The 16,475-nt window shown below is 29.5% G+C and overlaps 1 long non-coding RNA gene across 1 annotated transcript; it reads right to left on the bottom strand.

Moving 5' to 3' along the window:
• Positions 1-5,081: 5,081 nt before the first annotated feature.
• Positions 5,082-5,979, bottom strand: LOC112277715 (uncharacterized). Its single transcript, XR_016501220.1, has 2 exons — positions 5,575-5,979; positions 5,082-5,257 (listed from the first exon to the last, which is right to left on the bottom strand). It is a non-coding gene; the product is annotated as an uncharacterized LOC112277715 (long non-coding RNA).
• Between the last annotated feature and the right edge of the window lie 10,496 nt (positions 5,980-16,475).

Consider the following 16,475-nt stretch of genomic DNA (forward strand, 5'->3'; position numbering starts at 1 on the left):
TTGCACTAATTTTAAGTTAAAAAATATTTTGTTAATGTATAAACTATTATTATTTTTTTCATATTAAGTAAATTATCATTTATTAAGAGAGTTATTTATTTATTTATTTATATATTATTATTATTATTTCTTATTTCTACAAATTTTAAATATATAGATTTATTTTGTTATCTTGTATACTAAGCATAATATAATAAAATGATACAACATCAAAATAACTAAAAAAAATGTATATAATTAAATATGATTTTGATAAATTAAAATACATTATAATAATAAATAGATACTGGAAGTAAATAAAGCTTTAAATTATGTATTGTGAAAAAAATATAATTAACTCTAGCCATTATATTCTATTATATTTAATCTTATAGTCTGTATCTTATAAGATGAAATATTATTTTGTCAAAATATTACAATACTTTGATAATGGTAGAAAAAATATTTGTATTAATAAAGTGTTGTAATATTTTTAATGGAAGAAAAAAATATATTAATTTTTTTCTATTTATTAATACATTGTCTTTTTGTGATGCCATAAAGACTCTATATACAATCAAATAAGAAAAGACAATTAAAAAAATTAATATATTTTTTTATAAAGAATCATACATGAAAATTGACTTTTCTTCTAGCAAATTAATCTAATGTTGGTTGTAAATAGATGTTTAAGAATATAAGAGATATAATGGATGTAGTAGTAAGGCACAAAACAAGATTAGTTCTCAAAAGATATTTACAAGTAGTTGGTATAGATTTTAATGAGACATATACCCTTGTTATTAAACCATTATTGCAATCAGAGTATCAAAAAATTTAAAAATATACCAAATAAAAGTAAAGACAACCTTCTTAAATAGAAAATTAAAAGAAAAAACTTATATGAATTAGTTTTAAGGATTTGTACAAAAGGCCAAAAAATACTTTATATATAAGTTAAGAATTTATGTACGGATTAAAAAAAATATATACTATGAGCATGGTATCAATGCAATGACTTATTCTTTGTTAGTGAAGGTTCTTCAAAGAAGTACTTTGATTATTTCTTATGTGTATAGATTTTATTTTATTTTTTATTATTTTATTTTTTTATTATTTGTAATCCTCTATACTATTGATTTAATCATTTTGGCCAAAAAAAAAAAAAAGAAGATTACTTGAAGACTATTTTAAAACAAATTGAGATGAATAATATGTAAGATGTATACTATTGCTTTGGAACTTAATTTATAAGAGATTATATCAATTTAACCATCTCAATGAGCTAAAGCAAGAATATTAAAGATGTACTAAAATAATTCAATATGAATAAGTATAAATTAATTTGAACACCTCGTGAAACAATCTTAAAGTTGATAAAACTTACAAATGAAGAGTTTTTATAAATTAAAGTTGAAATATAATATATTTCATAAAAAAAATAATAAACTTATTTATGTATAGAATGTATTATAAATATATATATATATATATATATATTCTAATAATTATATAAATAATATAGATACATAGAAATAAATAAAAATAGATAAATTTGATAATATCTTGTAGAAGTTTTTTTTAAAAGCTTCATAGATGTAATTTCACCTTTACACATGTCTACAAGTGATTAATAGGTTAAATACTTGGTCAATAAGTTAAACATATGTTGTACATGGCTATAGCTTGTTGTACAAGTTAACCACATGCGATACATATAAAAAACTTGCCTTGTAAGTTAAAACATATGTTTTGCAAATTAGACATGTATTGGAGGTCCTGTAGAATGTCACTACTTAGCTTTTAGTTAGATATTATATAGAGGTAAGAGTAAAACCTTCTTCATTCTTATCAACTCCTTTCTTGCTTCTAGTCTAATTTCAAGTGTCTCTAATATTCTAGTCTTTAGCAATAGCCATTCTAGTTTCTTCTTCAATATACATACTTTCTTCTTTTTGTTTTGTCATCTCTTTTTGATACATATTTCACTTGTTTATATATCTTCTTTGAATTCTTATCCTCAATACAATGGTGGCTATAAAAATAGAACTTATATTTTTTGTAAGTATTATAGATTAATACATATATAAATTTATACTTTTATATTAAATAATAATTAGAAAAATTATAAAATATTTAATAGATACAATAGACTTTAAATTACACCTTGGTAATAAAGATATTGATTTGCAACATTATGTGATGTTAATTAGACTAGAGATGCAAATAGTAATAAATTAAAAATAGGAAGTATATTCTTTATTGGAATAGAAGTCATTTTATGAAATTTCAAGAAACAACCAACCAATGCACATAGAAGCAAGCTATTGTGCAATTTGAATAAATAAATTCTTGAAAGATAATGGACTTGCATAATCTGAAGAAACTTTTGTTATATGTAATTATTAAAAATGTCTTCTTTTTACCAAAAATCTAAAGCACCATCCAAAAACTAAATATTTTGATGTATAATATCATTTCATAAGAAATAAGATTAAAGATGGAATAATAAGAAGTATTGTATTGTATAAAAGATGTTTGCTTATGTATTTACAAAGGTAATAATAAAAGATAGATACGTCATATCAATAAAGGAATTAAGATTAAAAACATATAATCCATAGTAAAGTGGAAGAGTTAAAGATCAATAAATCTTTTTGAAATTATTACTATTTATAGAATCACAAGCATCGAATATCCTCTGTAAACAAAATGGTTCACTGGGTGAATGAATGCTCCTTGTTTCTGGTGTTGTTTGTTAGTTTAAGGTGACGGGATTGTGATGAGCTTCCAAGTAGTGTTGAAAATGACCACCTTCTCTTTAGAGGTGAGGTGTAATCTGTGTGAATGATGTCAAGACCTCAGCCTTTGTGGTATCTGTGTAGAGAATGCAACAAGCGTAAAGCACGCTCTAATTAGGCCTCTACCTGTAATGGAATTTTAAAGGTAAATCAGCGGTTATGGTTTGAGAGGTGTGCACAAGAGAAGTAGTGACGAACCGAGTTGCGAACTAAAAACTTCAAAATGAAGTTTGTGAATTACCTTTTTCGACGTGTGTGAATGTAGTCGACGTCATTGTAGCAGTAAGGAGCGCGTTTGAAGCCCATGTCTTTGTGACGAGAATCTCAGGGAACTGTCTTTTATCGCTTGACGCTGTATCAAGGATGGCAACGTCACATGTTAGCAAATTTTTGGGGAGTAATATGGGTCCTATTAGGGGCTGGCATTTCCAGCTAGGATAGTCTCTCATCTAACAACATAAATAAGAGCGAGTATACTCTTAGTTTCAAGCTAAGGCAGCTGACTATATCTGGCGATCTTAGCCCAGGATGATGACGATCTTCACCATATTATTGTAAGTTTGATCAGTCAATCTTAGGAATAAGTCGTGTAAGAATGCCCATCCACTGACCAGACTAAGACTTATCTAGTTCATTATGCATGGAGATTGACTGATTTAGGTTTGTGCCTTTGTGTCAGCATTTCAGAAAGAGGTTAGAAGTTCGTCACTATGACTAATATTCCTGATCAGTTGGCATTTACTCAATGCGATGAAGAGTACGGATGCATTTTCAAGCAGCGACTCGATATGGTTGTAATATTGATATCCTTAAATCCAGATTTTCAAATTCTGGCTGCTGAGTTGTGTTAGTCTCGAAAGGTAGTTCATCGAGTTTAACAAATGCATCGACTTAGCTTACTTGCTGCATCACCTTCAGGACTGTTTCTTGGCAGAAAACCATGATGGTTGATAGCCTGCGTAAAACTTTCATGAACCGAGTTGCTAAAGCTTCCAGAAACGTCGAAAATTGCATGCAGAAAGTGCTGCTGATGTCCGCAACGTAGACTTTAACTTCGCCTTTCTTGCCCTGCAGAAGAGCTTCGCGTCCAGCAACATACTCACACGTCATCCAGGGGTCGTCTCCTACTCAGACAATTGTCCATCACAAGACATACACATAAATCTGAACAGGTCGCTCCCACAATAAGCAGTCGATTGATTGGCATTGTGATAAGTGCATACTACCTGAAAAAAAAGAATCATGTTGCGAATGGATTCAAGACTGTGCTTCAATGCTGGCGAACTTGAATAAGGTTGTTTGGATGAAGCTTGGGGCAAGTCCTGTGCTGGCGACTCCCTTAGGCGTCTCTCTTGATCGTTCTCTTTCAACATACACAAGGTGACATGATTCTATATGCTCTTGCCGACGTTGAGAAGTCCAACTTCGCCCAAGATTGCACAGGATCTGCAGGGTTGTGTACGATTACTGTGATTGCGTGAATTAGACAGGAGATGCCGTCTGTGTACGATTACAGTGATGGCGCAAGAGAAACTTCCTCTCTTCTCAAAGGCGGCATTTTCCTCTTCGAATGTCTATCTCCTGTATACGCTTAATCTAAAAATCATATTTCCCTACTTTGTCGGTATCGACCTAACGAGGCAATGAAGATGTGGAGTTAGCGTGAGCTATTATAATCGAAAATGGGGCTACGTTTGCAGAAATGCCTGGGGTCATGCGGACAACTCAGCCACCATCGATGCAACGCATCATCGAAATTAGCCATCCAGATCGGAATGCAAAATTAAAAGATTGATTCAAGCGACATGCTTCGTAAAAGAATATAGACAAACAGACGAAGACAACTTCCCACACTCTATGATAGTGAGCGCAACGTTAGCTTCGCTAGTGCTGTAACACAATGCGCTGCTGCATGTCCCAAACTTCACAACTGCGCATCATCGATGTAGGCGCTCAATGAAAAGGTTCGCATTCTAATAATCCAAGTCTTTTGTACGGACTCAGCACCAGTGGTGCTCAGACGTTTTAGAAGACAAGAAAACAGGAGGTAGTGCTCTAGTCGCTTGACGCAGTCACCGCTCTTAGAGGAGAATTCTAGACTCCGCAAAATGAGATTGCAAGAGGCAGATAACCAAGGTCGAGGCGAATATACCCCCTCATGGTGATGGTTAGATGATAACCACAGCCCAACGTATGGTTCCTGAAGTGAGTTGTTAAATCGTTTTGGAGTCGTCTCTCATGGTTCTACATTGCTTCTCAGTTACTTACAACTTCCGCCGCCTTAAGCTTCTGTGCGATGAAAATGCAAAAGCACTGGAGCTCCTACGCAGAAATTATGTTGCGCGCTACCTTACTGACGTTTCAACAAGTCCCCTTACTAATGCGTCGACTTGCTGCACGCAACATCGGGACCATTTGGTGAACGGATCTGAACTCTTAGTTGAAAAGCAGCCGCGGTTTACGAACAACCAGCTTATCTGGTGCACACAACACACTATAACACCATCAAAGATTGACCAAATCCTGGTGCGAGAAGACCAATAAGAGTGAATGCAAACCCGCAAAGCCAACATCGGAGCGGAGTTTTTTGCCACCAGCATCTGAAGAGAATTCCGTGCTGTTAGTAGGTAGCTGCAGCATCAGCGGCTTCGGTAACGCTTGCTCATCAAAGAAACCACGCTACTTCTACTTGGGGCGCTACATCGGAACCCTCAGTGCCCAAGACTGCACGCACCCAACAATTAACACCAAGACGTCACATGATAACATGAATCCGCGTAGAGGAATTGTCTACCCAGTAGAATACAAGCCTTCAAGGAACCCTGAAACTTCATTGTAAAGAGTAAACAGAGGCATATTGCTGGAGTCCGGTCCTCAGTCCCATCAAGCAACCAATAACCAACATACATATTTGTTGAAGAGGTCTGGTGTTGGAAAAGCGGTCTATCTTCCCGAAGCTGCTCCTGTTGACTAGCGAGTGAGAGGAAGCTAGACACGCAATGATCGGCATCGCAGAGTCCAGCGCTCAGCCCTCGTTTACGTGTGATCATCGTGTAGAATTGAACCCGGTAGGTTGAGAAGCGCTCTGTTGGATGGATCCAGAGCCTGTAGAAGTCCTTGGGATTGCGGCCAGGCGTAGGAGGCAGCGTGGTCAGTGCTTGGGGTCAGGTGAAGCTCCAAGTGGGTGACGAATTCGACAAGGCGCATACGAACACTAGGTAACGACAGGATCGATCCTCGCCCTCGTTGATTTCCGATGCAATTGCACTGACTTCAACGCGTGAGGCGGCCCCCGTTCCAGCTCCCCCCCTCCGACAAGCGGCGTCCATGCCGCCTTCACTGCGCCAAGCGTTACGACGCGCCGCGACGTTTGTAGCATCGCCGCTGTTTACCGCATCAGTTGCCCTTGACAACCCGTCGCGGTACTCCACGAGTACGTAGTTCCCTGTAGTTCCCTGTAGCTCCCTATAGTTCCCTATGGTTCCCAACAGTTCCATGAGGTTTCATGTAGTTCCATTTAGTTACATGGGATGTTGTATTCAACGTAATGAGACCAAAAAAGTTTGGTTACAAAGTTGCTGAAAAAGAGGCTTTGAAAGTGTATAGTTCAACCACATGGTTGATAATTTTTTGGACGAAACCACCATCTCTTGAGAAAGAACCCAAATAATAACTAAAATATTCGAGAATAAAGGGAATTGTGTTTTAGGGTTTTGGAAAAAGAAAATGGTGGGTGGCATGAGAAGTCAATAATTTTGAACTTGACCCTTGTTAAAGAGATGGGATGGAGCTTGCATAGTAGACTTGATAGAGCGTTAGTTTTTGAAAGTCCCCTTCTTCTTTTTTTCTTTCTTTATTTATTTTATCATGGTGGCTATCTCTTATAAAATATATTTTTACATGCTTATTATTGAGATACGGTGTGAAAAGGTTACTGTATTTATTACTGTGAAATAATTGACTAAATAAAGGTATTTTTTAACATAATGAATTTTCTTCCTGAAGTAATAAATGAATGCCCATTTGATAAATAAAATTCTTTGTTTTTAAAAGAGTATTCTAGCATATATATATATATATATATATATATATCACAATGTGCCAGAAATTAATAGGAATTGGAAACTACTTGTGTTTGTTTCGGGATGACTTGTGAGACCCACCATAAGATCATTGCATGGCAAAAAAGCAAAAGACAATAAGAGAAAGGAGACAAAAAGGAATAAGACAAATTAATATCACATGTACTTGCCCTTCTTGGTCGGTCTATTTATAAGTTTTTTCAACCTCAGTCAAACAAGTTTTAAAGGGCGAGGGACGAATGAAATTCTTCTGCATTCTTGTCAGATAAATAATGCAAATAACATTCATTGTGAAAAATGACAACAATCGAAGAGGAAAAGAATGTTCCTCTTCAATTTGGTTGAATTCGGATGATTGCAAGCGAATCTTCATTTGTAGAGTAGGATTCAATAATTTAAGTTGAATCATGGGTTTGAATTATGAGTGAAAAGAAGTTACATAGGTTTAGAACATTGATCTAAGATTTTAAAATAAAAATAAAAATAAAAATAAAAAATTTGTTAGTGTATTTCGTTGCATTTTCAAAAAACGTTTTATGTTATAGAATAAAATATATGTATATATATATATATATATATATATATATATGAAAAGTAGTATCCTCCTAAATCAACAGTGTAATCAAATTTAATTGAACTGTGCATGAGGTGTGTGAACTAATCTGCGCTTTTGCATTGAATGTGGTGATTGGGAAATAGAGTCCTCAAGGAAATTATGTTTCAAGATAGCTTGAAAGTTTCCATGTATGTTATATCGTAGCATAATTCGATATCATTCAAACAATAAAAATTAAAAATTAAAAAAAAATTGGAATTTCAAAGTTCTCATTCCTTGGTTATAAAATTTTAAAGTTTCCAAAAGTCACAGGAAACGTTTTTGCCATATACCAAATTTTTAAAACTTGAAAGATTTTCTATTAAACTCGAATAAGTTTTTTGATTAATCTTATTCTGTCACTTCATTTTTCACACTGATCTATGAACACAACTGAAGTATGATGAAGTTGTATTATTACTTTATTTTTCTATATGCATGTTAATGTAATAATCTAATGTTATTTCATTGTTATATATACATTTTTGAATATTAAGTATTTGGTTTTGAGAAATACTTTATAGTTAAATCAAAGCATCTAGTGTAATTTTGGTTGTACTAGATAATGTATCAGAATTTAAGTTTTTTGTTTTTTGAATTGAAAGAATTTATATGTGTAATGCAATATCATTTAATTGTGCCATTATTAATAATATACATATTTCTTCAAAAAGACAGAAAAGTGGTATAATTTCTTTTAACCAATATTTAGATTTGTAATGTGCTACTTACAATATAGAGTAGTAGGCGTATACTTTCTATTTAGAAAGAAAATGAGATTATCTTTTAAATACAATTAAAAGAACAAGTTTTGAGTTTTAAAGGTTTATCAACTAAGTCCAATTTGACATGGTATTCTTCTACAAACACTATCTAATTCAAGTGCATAATCAAAGTTTTAAAACTTTTAGTCACAAGTTTTGTAATATCATTTTTTTATTATAGATTACATATATTTTTAAATCACGAAAATTAATTAATTAATTAATTTTTTTTACATTTCTACTAAACTATCATTTATTTTTTTCATAAAAATATAAACCAAATTACATATTTTTTCTATTATTATTATTATTATTATTATTAAATTAATTTCTAACTACATATGTGTATTGTATTTTTATATAATTTATGGCAATAAAGAAAAACCAAATTAATTGATTTTTTTATTATGATTCAAAATTAGATGTTTATTTTATTTTATTTTTTACGTTCTAATCATATCAATGATTTTTTTATATGAAATGCAATAATAGATTTTAAAGCTCATTTTAAAGATTGTAAAATTTGCAGTATTTTTGGTAGTAATTCAAAGCATATTGTAGAAGATAAACAACATAGAAGTTAATACAAATTAATTAATTCAAATATAAATATTTTTACATATGTGCTGTAATAAAATAATATATATATATCACATGTAAGTATGAAAAAAAATAAATTATCTAGATATTTTTCATTTAATTTTTAATTTTTTATTAATTAAATTATTTTAAATCTATTTTATTCACTTTTTAATAATTTACATTTAATAATATATTTTCTCTTACCCTTCATAATTTGCATAACAACGTAGTATCACTTATTTTATTTTTTGGAGAAAATTAAATCTATTAAAAAAATAACATGTAAAGCCTTTTTTGAACATCATTTTTTCTTGCTCCTAATCTTATGTACTAAATTATTTGACATTTGTGAATAAGCCAAGGTTTAGGATTTAAGCCTACCATTGGATAGACCCACTAGACGAGCATCGAAGTATCGGCTCAATGCACGCGGAGAATGGACAACACTCACCCCACAATTTCCTTTTGCAATTGATCGAATCTACGAGGGTCGATTCTGATTCGATCTGATCAGTTTCGGCGATGCAATTCATGGAAACAAGATCCGGCAAGCTGGAAAAAAAACACACGAAGCAGAGCTGTTGGCGCAGTCATGGTTCAGCAACTGCGAAAGGAACGATCGTGGTGTCGATCAGGTCACACTGACAGAGATCCTCTCGCAGTGTTGCAACATCACGGTGCTGTCGTGGTGAGAGTGAGAGTAAGAGCTGGAGATTGATGCAGAAGGCCTGTCGCCCTGTGTCTCGGGGATTGTGCTCCCAAGCAGTAGACGGGGGCACTGTACCAAAATCTCACACCACGAGATCCTCGTGCTTGCAAAAAAACAGAATTCGACGTGCAGACTGGGAGCTGGGTATGTGTGTTCAGTGCAGCCTTTGTGGAGCCAAAAGAGCAGCCCGGTTCGAGTTTCAGCATCGGCCACAGCAATGGCATGCGTGGTGCATCAGAGTCGACTGATGCACCAACTGATCGGGATCTTCACTGCAGCGCTGCCGCCGCCATTGGACTGGTGAACTTCTCTCTCTCCCTCTCTCTCTCTCTCTCTCTCTCTCTCTCTCTTAGAACATTGCGTATTGCATCGTCGACTTGGTTGAGAGCCTATAATCGATGTTGCTCATGCACTCGTTGCTGCATCCATGACCCTCTTCACATGATTCTTCACTAATTTACTTGCAAAAAAAAGAACATATATATATATATATATATATATATACATATATATACAGCTAAACTCACACATGGATTCATCGGTTTTCTTCGATTTCCGCCGCATGCTTCTGCATATTTGTCATCGAGATTTCACCAGTTTTGGATCTCGCAGCGCTAGCTCGGTGACGACCACCGCCGGACCTGGCAGTCGGTGAAAATGCTAACTGGATCATTTTAATTGGATCATTAGTTCATTTTTGAGTGGGAGGAGTTTGTTTATGCACCGATTTTTCTCAGATAGATAACATGGGGATTTCGTAGTCGAGATACGAACAGGAAATTTATTTGCTGAAACGGGTTGCCATTTTGCAATAGTTTTAAGTCCTTGTAGAGCAATTTGTACGTTCTTTTCAACTTCTAAACCTCTTGATATTTCATTTGATTTGTTTGGGTTTCATCTCCTTAAAATAATTCATGGCTAAAGCACTGAAAATTTGTAACATTATGAAATAGGAATGTGTATGTAGAGAAATTCCAGAATAAAATAAAATAAGGTTTTTAGTTTGTTTAAGCAGTAGGGATAGAAAAATGACAATGGTTTAAAAATATTCACATATTGTGTATTCTGATTTGACGCCTTACTTATCTATTTCAATATATATATATATATTTTAAAAACTATTTTTTAGAAGTTGATATTGGAAAATAAGTGTATACAATAAGTTATACATGCATTTTTAGTATATCTGTGTATGTTTATTTTAATTTCAAATTTAATCTAGTCAAATTATATTTGATAAACATTAAGCTTTGTCACCAACTCAATTTAATCCAACATAACCAGGTTGGCAACTAACTTAATCATTTAATCCAACATAACCATTAAATTTTCAATATTTTGATTTCTGTTATTTTTTGCTTCTCAAAATATCCATTTTTTTTTTTTATTATTTATTTTTTTAAAATTTTTTTGAGCAATAAACTTGATTTATTCACAGTAAATCATTAATACATGAAAAGAAAACATTTCTGAATTTTTGCAAAAACCATTTCATGATTTTAAAAACAAAGGTGTTTGAATAGGCATTGTAATTACCACCATTAGCTATTTTTACACACACACACATACACATACATATATATATAGAAATTACTCACACTTATAATTTCTTATATCTTAGGTTATATCAGAAGGCAATAAAGTAAAAAACAGATTTAATATCCAAAGTAAGCCATAATATTATTGTCAAATGTGACTACTAAAATACAAAAAGTTAGAAAAGTTTATTTGAGTATTTAAAAATTAAAAAATATCACATATATTTAATGTAAAAATATAAAAACTTAAAAAAATACTCACAAAATTAAATCAACACCACCAATATCACTAGTTATTTCAGATTTAAATTATTACTAATTATATATACACACACATTTTTAAATCCACGGATTATTAAATATTTAGAAAATTAATGTTTTATGTAGAACTTGAATAGAAAAATATACTTTAACTTTCTTTAAATATTATTTTTGGAATTCCTTTTAAAATAGAAATACCAAAATACTGCAATGTAGTTGTATAGAATTGTTTTGCTTATTTATTTAATGTAATTGAACCAGCTCTCTTTGATATGCAAGTATAGTTTATCATAATTTAAATGGTAAAAAAATCTAAATATATGCCATATATATATTTTAAATAATTATTTTTTTAAAAAATAAAAATTTCTAGTAGTAAACACTATATTAATACATTAAATATATGTTTTTTTTGGTATTTTTTAAATATTCAAGTATAGTGAATTATTTTTGAAGAAAATCATGATTATATCTTCTAAGTATTATCTTTTATTAAAATAAAAATAAATGTTTACATATGTCATTGTGTATATGATCAAAGTTAATTTTATTTTTTAAAAAATCAAGTTCAAATATAATATAGGTATTATAACCAGTAAATTCGATTTTTTTTTCAGAGTAATTATTAATGAGAAAAGAATCATACAATTTTTTTTACAAATATACTTGCAACATTAATGTAAGATTCAACTTGTTTCTATTTTATTTTTTTAAATCCTAATTTTTATATAGACCTTTACAAAAGATTGTAAGAATCTATATAAGATTATAGAATTTTGTAACTTTTAATGAGGTCTTCTAGAAAAATAAACCTTTTGTATGATTTTGATTTTTCTTGTAAATAATTTAGTAAAATATACAAACACCATAATTAAGGTCATTATTTTATTGAAATAATTCTAGAAAACAATTAATAAGTTTATTTAAAATTACAAAAAAGAATTATAACATATTTAACATGGTTTTATTTTTAATTTTTTTGATAGCGTTTTTTTTTGAAATGTAACCTATAGATTACGATGATATTATTTCTATTACCAATTATTTTCAATTAAATAATTATTTAGATCACCAAAAATAATTATATTATCTATGTAGCTTAATCCAATTTTTATATATATATTTATTTTTTAATCTTATTTTATAAAAAAGTACTTCTAAAATAGTAATATTAAAGCCAAGATTGATGTTTATGATAAAAAATTTAAAGAATCTTTTTAGAAAATCGTACTTGGTCATTTGTCTAAATGTAGATTTATGTATCATCCTTCAATTGCAAATAAACAAACCAAATATATGAAAGTTTTTATTAGTCTTTATTTTGTATTTATATATGAATCAATCTTATGAAAATTATAGATGGTAACTATACAATCGTTAATTATTTGTAATAGTTTAATAACCAAACTATGTATTATATTTAAATAGGGCAAATATCACACATGCCCTTGAATTTTCTCGAAGTATCAAGAATACCCCTCAAGTTTTGATATATCACATGTACCTCTGGTTTTGGTGATAATTGCAAAATTATCTGACCTTCATGTGCTGTTCTAGAATATGAATTTCAGCAACTTCAATTGCCCAATGTTTAACGAACTTCATTTCTGAGACTATTTCTTAACAACTGTGTTATTACGTACGTTAACAAACACTCCCTTCACTGAGTAAGGTTCTCTTGTTCCCTGAAGCTCTTAGGTTTGCACATACTAAATTCTCTACTGCCCTCCTCAATTGGATAGAAGCAGGGTATTATGATAGATTCCAAATCGCTGCAAGGCAGCAGGACAGAGGGAACTTGAAGGTCAATCCAGCACGTCCTCTAAATTACGAAGCCTCCGATTACGAGGCAGACCAGCAAACAAATGGTAGGTTTTTCTAGTCTCAGTAATCACTCTATCCCAAACAGCTGAGTTTCTCAACACATTGATATATTTCTGTACATACCCACACACACCCACACAAGAACATATATATATATATATATATATATATATCAACGCACACACACACTAACATCGATTACTGCACTCGAATTGTGACAACAGCCTTGGAGCGCAATGACCAACAAAAACTTCATCCACATGCTTCGAAGTGAAGGACACAACGCATACAACGTAGTGGACAAATCTGCCTGTAAGCAACGATTGACGAGATCCTTTTCATGGTGTACTCTCGCTCTAGTTACTGCATACTCATGCCAAACTAAAACCCTCCTCTCATGCTTTGATAACAAAACAATGAGGCAGCAAGACGAAGGTGGTCTTATTTAATTGCAACTGCAAGCACCGAGCAGCATTGAAGAATGATGTTTTAGACTCCAGGAGCACCATCTATTGTGAACCCAGACTCCCATTTCTGTTACAATAGGTGTCTCTAGCTTCAACAGATTCTGAATGTAATTTTGAACATATTGTAATCAGATTTTGCGATCAGGAGAAGTGAGAAGTGAGAAGCTGAATGCTGTGGAAGGAGTGTGTGATGATTATATTACCAAGTGTATTTTCTAACGTACTTCTTATATAACCATGTTGCATACTTAAATTATAATCATTTAAAATTATAAAATCTAATTAGAAAATCATTTAAAATTATAATCATTTAAAATTATAAAATCTAATTAGAAAAGATGTAAATAACATTAGGATGGTCAATATTGTTTAAAAATAATCAAAATTTTTCCAACGCTATTATAGTAATAAATAATTCTAAGTAATTATTAGTTTTTGTGCAAAACAATTGTATCTAATTAAGATTGCTATTGAAGGAACTTCACCAATAAAGATAGGCATACTATTGTATTTAAAATTTTACGATTGCACCATTCAGTCTTGTACTATTATTTTTGTTGCCTATACTTAGTCTTATTATTTCTATTTATTTTCAATTTATTGCACAAAATTATTTAAAAAGAAAGACTTAAAAAATCTGTATATATATATATATATATATATATCTATCTATATATACACACACACATATATAAATAGTAAAATTTAAAAGAAAAATCTAATAATTAAAAAAATTGAGATTCAGTATAAATTTTTATTCTAACATAATTACATATATATTATTAATAAATATATAGTACAAAATTTATTATAAGTTTTTAACGATATAATGTAAAAGTGATTCAAAATCTATTACAAAAATATATGTTTAAAAATTTACAGAAGTATAAAAGTACAGAAATTCAAATAAATTAATATACAAGAATCTATCATTTTAAAAGAAAACAACCAGTATAATTCTTGAAACATTATTGATTCTGTATATGTACATATAATCATTAAGAAACTTAGTTAAAATTCAAAACATGTGTAAGAAAAAAGTTGCTTACATTATATATATATATATATATATATATATATAGAATAAATACATAGAATTTCAAAGTAACTGCCATAAATTTAAAATTATAGAATAGTAAATATTACAATACATTTAAATGTATTCAGAGAAATTTCGAATATCAAAATAAACTAGTGATTTATTCGAAATTAATGATTAAATATTAAGTGCCATACATTCTACTTTAAACTAATACTTTTAGAATTATTTAATTATCTACAATGTCATAAAATGACTGTATGTTTTATACAAATACTTCAACTATTTAATTTTTTTTCCAAGATTGAAATAATTTTTCATTTTTAAATGATTTTTAAGTTTAAAAAATAAAATTTAGTATAGTCAAATTATATTTTATTATAGAATGTTTTTGCTTCAAAAAAATATTTTTGTTTCTTTTAAATAAATATTAAATTATGATAGAACACTTTTTAACTATAAAAATTTAAAAATAATTTATATATTTATGCTATATTTATTTATAAGTATGTACATCTATATTTATGCTAGCTATTATAAAAACATAAAAGCCATTGATCATACAATAAATTTAAAGAAAAGTTTATTTGAAATAAACTCTGAATAAAAAACTCTGAATAAACAGAAAAAATAATATGTTCTTTTAAAATAATCTTCTATTTTTAATTAGAATCATAATATAGTTAATATTAAAAATAATAAATGATTCAATATTTCTAAAACCGTGATAATATTACTTTAAACTAATTTTATTGCAAAATATTATACAAATTATAGAATCTTTTACAAAAATAGATCTTTTAAAAGAATAATTGAAAAATATTATTATTTTACAAGACTTTAATTATTACGATAAATAAATAAATCATTCAAAGAATTGATGGAAATGCATTAGATTTTCTACAACATAAATGTTTTTGAAGATTTGTATTTGAAGTTCAAGAGTAAGAATATGTTAAGGAGGACAGTGATATTTTGGTATCCTTGGATATTATGGATGCTGCCCTTGGGAATGTCATTGGGATTTTGTTCCCAAATTCCTAAGTTCCTTAGTTGAACTCCCACCTTTTTGGTTGAAAAGAGCCTTACAAGGTACCAAAATATTTAAGAGAGGGTATTGAATTTTACGAGCTCTATGTTTATTTTAAATTAGAATATATATATATATATATATATATATATAGTAAATTTTGATGATTTTTTAAATACTTAATCTGTTTTTAAAATATTGAGTAATTTTAATAAAAATTTATTGTTATTTTTTATTTTTAAATTCTTTTAAAAAATATTTAAATCACACTTTATTGATACACTTATTGAATGCATATATATATATATATATATATATATATATGCATACATATTTATTTTTATAATCAGGTACTAAATATTTTTAGTAATGTTTATTATATAGTCCTATTTTGGACCTAATAAAATATTTATTTTATAAAATGTTTCAACTTTATATTTTTATTAATTAAATCATGATAAAACATTCTAGTTATTTTTTTAATAATCAAAAGGAATCATGTGTAATCAAAAAACGATATATTTTGAAAGTTATATATTCATAAAGATGTAGAATGTCTTTGGCTTTCTAATCAATATGCAAGTAGTTAAAATTTGTAATACAACAATATTTAATTTTAATACACTAAACTAATAGATTTATCAAACTAATTAATTTTAAAATTTAATTATTTATCATTTAAAATAAAGCTAAAATTTGAACCATATTACGTTTAAAATTTCTTGTATTTTATTTTTATGAGAAATTAAAGAAAAAGAAAGAAAATCCCTTTTAAAAAAATCCTAAACTTCAATTTATAAAATG

The sequence above is a fragment of the Physcomitrium patens genome, chromosome 26 (assembly GCF_059467195.1).
Source record: "Physcomitrium patens ecotype Gransden chromosome 26, ASM5946719v1, whole genome shotgun sequence".
Lineage (NCBI taxonomy): Eukaryota > Viridiplantae > Streptophyta > Bryopsida > Funariales > Funariaceae > Physcomitrium > Physcomitrium patens.